The sequence below is a fragment of the Puma concolor genome, chromosome B1 (genome assembly GCF_028749965.1).
Source record: "Puma concolor isolate L17-30 chromosome B1, mPumCon1.1.hap2, whole genome shotgun sequence".
NCBI classification, from domain to species: domain Eukaryota; kingdom Metazoa; phylum Chordata; class Mammalia; order Carnivora; family Felidae; genus Puma; species Puma concolor.
In genome coordinates, this window is record NC_141670.1 from 27,986,051 (window position 1) to 27,996,060 (window position 10,010).

Sequence of the window (10,010 nt, forward strand, 5' to 3'; positions counted from 1 at the left end):
ATGTCACCACTGAAAAACAACAAATAACTAATAAAAAAGCACTCAATCCAAAATAAAACAGAAAGTAAAAGAAAACAGGGAACAAAAACAGAGGGCAAATAGAAAACTATTAGCAAAACAGTTGATTTAAATCCAAACATATCAATAATCACATTAAATAATAGGGTGTCTAACTGCCTCTATTAGAAAGAAGAGATTATCAAATCTGGAAAATAGCAAGACCTACCTATATGCAATCTACAAAAACCCACTTTCTATATAAATTTTATATAAAAAGATAGGTTAAAAGTAGAAGATAAATCAAATCAAAAGAAAGCTGGGTCAGACAAGGCAGACTTCAAAATAAGGAATATTATAAAATATGAAGAATGATAATACATAAGGACAAAAGGAGACAACCCACCAAGAACACTTAACAATCCTAAAAGAACATGCCCCTAACATAAGACTTTGTTTTTTTTTTTTAATTTTTTTTTTTAACGTTTATTTTTGAGACAGAGAGAGACACAGCATGAACGGGGGAGGGGCAGAGAGAGAGGGAGACACAGAATCGGAAGCAGGCTCCAGGCTCTGAGCCATCAGCCCAGAGCCCGACGCGGGGCTCGAACTCACGGACCGCGAGATGGTGACCTGGCTGAAGTCGGACGCTTAACCGACTGAGCCACCCAGGCGCCCCAAGACTTTCAAAATACATGAAGCAAAAACTAAAAATGAAACAAACAAAAAATAGGCAAATCCACAATTTGACACTGAAATTGGAAAGTTCAACACTCTTCGATCAGTAATTGATTGAACAAATGTATAACACATTAGAATAGATTTAGAAAACCTTAATAATATCATAAGCCAACTTGACCTAATGCACATTATGTAATACTCCACTAAACAGAAAATAACATATTCTTTTCAAGTGTATGTAAAGAATTCCCCAAAAGAGACTATATTCTCAGTTATTAAAAAGAATCTCAACAAATTTAAAAGAACTGAAATAGGGGCGCCTGGGTGGCGCAGTCGGTTAAGCGTCCGACTTCAGCCAGGTCACGATCTTGTGGTCCGTGAGTTCGAGCCCCACGTCGGGCTCTGGGCTGATGGCTCAGAGCCTGGAGCCTGTTTCCGATTCTGTGTCTCCCTCTCTCTCTGCCCCTCCCCCGTTCATGCTCTGTCTCTCTCTGTCCCAAAAATAAATAAACGTTGAAAAAAAAAAAATTAAAAAAATAAATAAATAAAAAATAAAAGAACTGAAATAAATGAAAGGTGTGTTCTATGACTACAATGAAAGTAAACAAGAAATCAATAACAGAAACGTATCTGGAAACCCCATAAGTGTTTGAAAATTAACACACTTTTAAGTAATAAAACAGAAGAGCAATTAGAAAATATTCACATTGAAAGAAAATGATAACACAACATGTCAAAATTAATGGGATGCAGGTAAATCAATGTTGTAGAAGAAAATCCATAGCATTAAATATTTATATTAGAAAAGAGGAAGAGTCTTAAATCAATGACCTAAGTGTTACCCTTATGAACTAGAGAAAGCACAAATTACACCCAAAGCAAGCAGAAGGAAATAAATAGTAAAGATAAGAATATAAATCAATAAGGGGATGCCTGGGTGGCTCAGTTGGTTAAGCGTCGGACTTCAGCTCAGGTCATGATCTAGCGGTTTGTGAGTTCGAGCCCTGCATCGGACTCTGTGCCGATAGCTCAGAGCCTGGAGCCTGCTTCGGATTCTGTGTCTCCCTCTCTCTCTCTGCCCCTCCCCTGCTCACACTCTGCCTCTCTCTGTCTCTCAATAATAAATAAATGTTAAAAAAATTGTTTTTAATTAAGGAAAGAAAGGAAGGAAGGAAGGAAGGAAGGAAGGAAGGAAGGAAGGAAGGAAGGAAGGAAGGAAGGAAGGAAGGAATATAAATCAAGTAAATAGAAGGGATAAAACCAAACCATCTGCCTGGGGCATGATTGAAAGGTAATATTTGTTTAGTTGCTAATTTATTGAATTGTGAAGCCGAAGTAATGGCAAAACCACCATTTGTACAGCTCAAGCCAATTTAGAGAGTTTTTCCATATAGATTTGCCCATTTGATCACACAGAGATCCTATTGAGTAAGATAGTGGGACAATATTCACTATTAGTTAGAAGTAGGTAATATTTACAAATGAGATAGCCACATTAAATGACTTGCCAAAGACTGAGCCAAGACAGAATTTCAAAACTCCTGATCCACAGTCCACTACCTTCCTTCCCACTATCCTTTCCTGATTCCTCATACTGGACACTGTAGAACTTTTATAGAGAACCAAAGCATCTTATTCCTACTTTCTAGGTGACCCCAGAAGTGAAATAAATCAGAAGCCAAGTCAAAAGTGTTTAACCATAGCTAAGTTATTGACACATCAGAAATTTTTCTTAACACTTGAAGAAATGTTTTTTTCTTACCAAGTTCACACATTTCAAAGATAACAACCTAGATTCTTTGTAAGCATTCTAAAAATATTACTTGCTGGCTGAAAATTGGCTATTTATAGTAATTTTTACTTGACAGGAAGACCTTTTCAACAGATAGCTAGACTCTCCTCCAGTGGATTTAATAAACACCAAATTACCCATCTAAGAAACATCGTAGTTGAAAAGCAATTTGGATGAAATTTCTGTTCCATTTGGGATAAGTGAAAACCCAACTTCTTGAACACAATCAGGACTCTGAACTTATTCCAGTACATTCAGAACAGTACTAATTAGAAAGTACTGTACTTCAGAAAGTACTGTACTTCTGAAAGTACTGTACTTTCAGAACAGTAATAATTAGAAAATCTCTGCTGTGTTATATTCAGTCTAAATCTGTTTCCCTATATCTTATACCCACGATAACAGTGGAGCAGGTTAATGAAAATTATCACTTAGATATTTTTAATCAGGAAACTCACAGGGCGCCATAATCAAGATGTCCTTTTCAGTGGAAGCAATGGCAGATAACTCACTTCTGCTAATAGCCACTTGACTGAGCAGCAGTGCTAGCCAACTGAACAGTTGATCTCAGCCATATAATTACTTATATGGATAGCTGCTAGATGCTACTAGCTATGTAGCTGGAGGGTTCAAGCATACTTTCTATGCCTCAATGTTTGCCCTTTTAGATGTCTAGAAAGAAATGAAACAAATATTCATTGAGTTTATAATGCGAATTAGGCACCATACTAGGCACATTTTAGAGGCACTCTCATTTAATTTACAGTAATCCGTACCCTGCTGTTATTGCTCCCATTTTATGGATGAAGAAATTAAGGTTCAAAGGGGTTCATAATTTGGCAGAGGTCATGAACTCTATTAATAAAAACTCAAGGTTTTGAACACATCTCCTAAGTTTCAAAGCAGATCTTAATGAGCACATCATACTGCCTTGATTAACCAAAAGCAGAACCTGGGTTAGACAACAATGAGAAATGGGCAAATTTATTACCAGTCTCTCTATCCTTTCACCCATATACCTCGCACCCCTCCAGCACCCTCCTATGGTCCATAACTACCCAAGGCCCCCAAACACCACCTGGTCTCAGTCTGCCTTTCCCAGACTTGGCTCTCTGCTCCAGACTGAGCCCTCATCATTGGCCTCCTTCCCCTTTGCCTCACTTCTCTATAGCCTGGTCGGCTAATCTCTAAAAGCTTAATTCATACTTGCTCCAAATATTTCAGCAGGGGTGAAAGGGGAGCATTTTAAGAAGAGTCGCTGTGATAGAGTAAGGGGAAGTTTGATATTGAAGACAGTAGGACATTTCAATCTTAAAGTTAAAAACACAGTACTCTACGAGGACCACAACGGCAACCCAAACCAAGATCCCTCACTATGAAAACTTTTCCATTACTTCACACCTGCTTCCCTGGGGTGCTCATTCCCATGCAAGATGCATAGAGATTCATGGGATACTGCCAGCACCTTTAAGGCACAATTCACATCTTACTCATTTTATATTCCTGATACTAATACAATGCCTGGCACATAGTAGGGGCTCTAGATGTTTGTTGAGCAAATGAAAGAAGGAACAAACAGAACCACATGGGTTTGAGCGGATACTTCACTGGCTCCAGTTCAGTCAAGTCAGCTAATTTATCTCGCTGGCCACTGTCCTAAGGAAGCAATGACATTAGCCATAACAAAAATATGCACTGCCATGTCTCCTTCATAGAAAAACAGTCTGAATAAACAGGATAGGAACTCTGATAATAAAGAGACCTCATTCCATTGAGGGAGGCAATCCAACTCTGTCTAAATGCTCAGGGACTCTAAACATTCAGAGCTTAGGAAAAAGCACATCTAGACTTCTGGGGTCATTATATTCTTCAAAACCACTCACTATTTTGTCTCAGGTTGGGGGTATTTGGGATCCAGTACTGTATAACCTATATGACTATAAACCCAAGATACAAAAGAAATTATACCTGTCATTTTTCCACTTTTATCTCAAGCCCATTATCTTAACTTTGAGGCCTCTTCCATCCCATATCCTCATGGATTTATCCAGCGATGTGCTGGAGCTAGGTCTCATCAGCTCACGAAGGCTAACTGTTAAGTTTCCAAAGCTGTCATCAAATATAGCTATTATCCAAAATGAAATTATGTAAACTAATAAATAAATTACAACTGGGCCTTGAACAACACAGGTTTGAACCACACAGATCCACTTACATGTGGGGTTTTTCCAATAAACGCAATACAGTACCATAAATATTTTTTTCTTCCTAGTGATGTTCTTACTTACGTTTTTTCTCTAGCTTACTTGACTATAAGAATACAGGATATAATACATTCAACATACAAAATATGTATAAATGAACGGTTTATATCATCAGTAAGGCTTCCAGTCAACAGTAGGCTACTAGTAATTAAGTTTTGGGAGAGCCAAAAGTTTTATGCGGATTTTCAACTGCATGGGGTAGGGTACTATCAATCACATCCTTTCCCAACTGCATGTGCAGTGACACCACATTGGTACCTTGAAATCCTCCATGGTGGGAGTATTTACACCACAAAGATTGGTAATGCTCTGAAGAGGGGCTTTTTCTTCCCACAGAGCCAGTTGTCAAATATTTGTCAGCACATCACTGGATTCATGCCATCCCAAAACTTTTGGGGTTGGAGGAAATAGTCTAGCCACAGAGTCAGGCAAGAAAAGAGTTGGAACAGTCCAATATACTGACACCATTGCTTCTTGCTGCCACAGTGTCACTGCTTAAGACTGACTGACTCTTCATGGTCACTGAGGATGCTAATCTACTTAGTGATGATTTCTCTCTAATCCAAATTCCAGCATAAGGCACATGGCACAGCTCTTTAACAGAAAACAACCCCACAGTCTGAATGCTGAATAGGCCAGAGGCCCCATCTTTGGGCCACAGAGGTATGGCTCTACATGTTCAACTCTTGTGATCCACATCCACAACCTTCTTGGTGTGCCATCTAATTCCAGGACCTATATTTTCCAGCTTGATCCCCAAGGATTTACCATAAGTATTGGCAGATTTTTTTTTTAATCCTTAAAACATGAAGAGCTCTATTGCATTCCCTGAATAGGGGTGCTGTTTGTCATACCCTACATTTGATAATTCTTGGGGAGGCCTCACCCATCCTTCCAAAAAAAGACTACATTCTATGAACCAAAGTTGAATTACTGTTCCAAGAGAAACACTAAGTATTTTCAAGATGCTTATATTCACTGTCCTCAGTCAGGGGAGTGGTTAATATCAATTATTCTAGAGTGATTTCTTAGCTCTTCATTTACTAAAGAAGAAAAGGAGCAGAGGAAAGAGAATTTTAGTCTTTGCAAAGCACTTTGCTACAGATACTCCAAGAAAATATCTTCAAAGAAGACTCGATAGCTTACTCATTTTTAAAGCAAATCATTTTGCAGACATTTTATTCTAGATATAAAACCAGAAGTTAAGAAAAATCATGCATCATCTTTTGGTTGCCAAAGTACTTTACCATATATTTTAAACATTGTTTTTCAAAAATATCATACAAAGTATGTTCTATTATTTGTGTTTTACAGATGAGAACATTGAGGCCCAGAGATAGCTAAGTGGCTTTCCAAGGTTACATAGCTAATAAATCCAAAACCTCTCTGCTCCTGTTCCAAATCAGAATGTCCTTTATAATATTCTTTTTAAAGAGATGGGAATATAACACAATAGAAGTCCTCTTCTCAACATTCCTTATTCCTGCTTCTTCCATGCTTATTTCTGTATCATGCCTCTGCCCATGATAATATCCTTACCCAAAATGTCTTCTTTCCTTCTTTCTAGCCTTCCAAATCTAATCCATCCTCAAGACTCAGTCAGGGTTCAGTCCAAACATGTATAAAGGAGGTGACTACAGATATCATTCATTTATGAACCCCTTATACTGATTAAAATTGCAGTCTTACATTCCACATAATAATAGAAGCAAAGTGCTTCTCGTGTTTACATGAAGTTACATGTCTTCCAACTGGGGTTTAAGACTCCATAGGACAGGTGATGTTGAGTTGGGCCTTAAGGTGAGAAGGTACAGACAGAACATGCAGAGGAGAAAATTATATTAAGAATGGCATTTTTCTGAATGCATGAGCAGAGCTAAAAATTTTAAAACATAATGCTCAATTATGTGACTTAATGGAAGACCAATATGCAATAGTTAAAAATAAAAAGAATGCTTTAAATAACTTTAGAAGTAGTAAGCGAACGGGTACTTTCAGTTTGCTTGAAAACAGGCCCTTTTGGGTGAAAAGCCCAGCTGGCATTTAAAAAGTCAATTTCTTTAGGCAGCCAGACTTCCTGACTGAGTAGAGCATGTTTGTTTACTTTTGGTCATGTCCTATTGTGCTACAAGAAGCTACACAACATCAACAAAAGATGTAGTAATTAAATATTTTTGGGTTTCCTTAAAAAAAGTATGAAGTGAAAACCCTCATTTTTAAATATCTTTAACTTATTTTGAATTTAGACTTACAGAAAGTTACAAGAGTAGTACAGAAAATGTCTGTGTACCCTTCGCCTAGCTTTCCCTGATAACATCTGACATAGCCATAGTATAATCCCCAAAGCCAGAAAATTAACATTGGAACAATACAAGAAACAACAGTTTTCAAGACGCTGAACATCAGGCAAGGAATGACAGCGATCTCCAAGAAACAGGAAACAAACGAGGTGAGCCCTACAATTGTCTGGGCTTACTGCCTTGGGAGGATTTCCAGGCCATGGCATGGGGAAATGGGATTGAGGCAGAGCCAGAGAATATTCTGAGTTGAGACAGGACTGAGAGTCTGGGGGAATCAAAGCAGCTAGAGTTCATCAGATAGAATGCTAGAGCAGAGAGGGCTGCACAGAGAACTGCAGAAATCTGCAGAGGGTCCTCCCAAGTGTTCAACAGAATACTGATCAGTGTATGGCTAATGAAGAACTGCCCAAGACAAGGGAAAGGATTATCCACGGGATTAGGGGAGGAAGTGCTCACACAGAGCAGAGGGGAGAACCTGTCCGCACCAGCCAAACCTGACAAACACCTCCACCCCTACCACCACCACCCCTCTCCCACCCCCTAATCCCCACTTCCCACCCCCCAGGGACAAACTCTAGGAAGGTCTTATCTCAGTAGTAGGAGCACTGCTCCAGAACCACCTAGCAAATCATAAAAGCAAGATTGGAAAGGATCAAAGTGTTTCTAAGCAACTTTAACTGCATCCCAGCACAAAGCTTAAGGAGATGTATGTAGGAATACAAAAATATCCATTATTGCCTTGTTTCATATGTTGGTTTTGAAAGTCTAATGCTAGTTTAATTCTTTTGTCTTTGTAAGTAATTTGATCTTTTTGTCTAGAGAGACACCTCGAGGATTTTATCTTTATTTCTGAGAACTATTAGTTGGACCAGGCTATGTCTGAGAATTGATAGTTCTGGGTTAAGTTTGACAGATGAGCCCTTCCATGTGTTGATTTAGATCTTTTTCTACTTCTGGAAATTTCCTTGGATTATAATTTTAAATATTAGATCTGTTCCATTGTTTTTATTTTCTTCCTCAGGGATTCAGATAACATGAATATTATTCTTTCTTTACCTGTCTTTCTTTTCTACTACCTTCTGAGCCTTTTTACTTTTTTGTTTACTTATTACCATCCCTTTGGTTGTTTTCCTACCTTTAATTAAATGCTCATTTGGTCCATTCTCCTTTGCGCATGTTATACTTTATTCTTCATTTCTGAGATAACTTTCTCTTTTTCCATTTCTTCCCTGAGTTTAATTAACTTTTTCTTTTCTCTCTCTCTCACTCTCTCTCTTTTTTTAAATGCTTCTTTATTTTTGACAGAGAAAGAGAGAGAAAAAAACACAAATGGGGGAGGGGTCAGAGAGAGAGGGAGACACAGAATCTAAAACAGGCTCCAGGCTCTGAGCTATCAGCACAGAGCCTGATGTGGGTCTCAAACTCACCAAAGGTGAGATCATGACCTGAGCCAAATCAAAGTTGGATACTTAACTGACTGAGCCACCCAGGTGCTTCTCTCTCTCTCTCTCCTTTCCTTTTCCTTTTTTTTTTTTTCTTTTGGTCCATTTCTGCTTTTAGTTTTTGGGTTTCAGATTTAAAGAGGTCTTCTCATATCCTCAAATGCTTTTTTCAGTAGATTTCATTCATTATGAGAGTATAGACTTACAATTTTCTTCTGCTTCATGGCTGTTTTCCAGGAGGGGAATTTCCCTCAGTTGATTTGCATGCAAATTCATTTCCTGATTATCTGACATATTCCTCTGTAAATTTCACTTTCTTTTTCTTCATGTTTGTGGTATTTCCGCATTTTAGAAGATTCCTAGTTTAATTCCTTTTCGGCTTACAAACGTCCAGGTACTTCAGTGGGGTTTTTTGGACTGTTTTAGTGGTGGGGAAGAGCCTGCAAGGCTTCCAGTTTTTTGTTGTTTTTTTAAAATCTGGAACGCTTCACGAATTTGTGTGTCATCCTCGCGCAGGGGCCGCGCTAATCTTCTCCATATCGTTCCAATTTTAGCATATGTGCAGCTGAACCGAGCTCGGCTTCCAGTGTTTTTATTCTCTTTTGTCTTATAGGACACAAAATTTCTCCCTTTTTCTTCTTTTCCCACTTACCACTTGAATTCCCAAAGGTGATTCTTCCTTCTTTTTTTGCCTCTTTCTCCCCTAGAAGCTTTTTTCCCCAGAAGACTATCCCTTTAAATCAGGTTTTTCCTTTAAAATATAGTCAGGGTGGGGGTGGCCTGGATGGCTCAGTCGATTGAGCGCAGACTTCAGCTCAGGTCCTGATCTCCCAGCTTGTGAGTTCAAGCCCCACGTCATGCTCTGTGCTGACAGCTCAGAGCCTGGAGGCTGTTTCGGATTCTGTGTCTCCCTCTCTCTCTGCCCCTAACCCACTCGCATTCTGTGTCTGTCTCTCTCAGAAATAAATAAACATTAAAAAAATTTTTTTTAATTTTATATATATATATATATATATAGAGAGAGAGAGAGAGAGAGAGAGAGAGAGAGTCTGGGGGCACCTGGGTGGCTCAGCCCCTTACTGCCAACTCTTGATCTCAACTCAGGTCATGATCTCACGTTGGTGGGATCGAGCCCCATGTCAGCCCTGCACTGACAGCGTGGAGCCTGCTTGGGATTCTCTCTCTCTGTCTCTGCCCCTCCCCTGCTTGCTCTCTCTCTTTCAAAATTTTTTTAAAAATAGAGTTTGTCCCTTTAAATTACATATCTGGTCCTCTTCTTTTTAGTCTATCTGGTCCTTTAAGTCCTGAATACTTTGAAATCCTTTCTCTGCTGTCATGTTCTGATCTACCCGGTTACCTTTTTAGGATTTTCTGACTTAGGGTAAATACAATCTTTCTGGTGGTCACTCCAATTCACGCACAGGGCTCTCCACTCGGGTCCCTCCTGTGTGTCTCACAGTTTCTCTCCATCTGCCTTTGCTTGCCACTGAACCCCACGGGGTGAGAAGGGAACACATGGGCCACAGTACTGATA

At 39.1% G+C, this 10,010-nt stretch overlaps 1 non-coding gene across 1 annotated transcript; it reads right to left on the minus strand.

The window, feature by feature from the left end:
- Positions 1-8,947: 8,947 nt before the first annotated feature.
- LOC112870073 (U6 spliceosomal RNA) lies at positions 8,948-9,054 on the minus strand. The gene has a single exon (XR_003224464.1). It is a non-coding gene; the product is annotated as a U6 spliceosomal RNA (small nuclear RNA).
- Between the last annotated feature and the right edge of the window lie 956 nt (positions 9,055-10,010).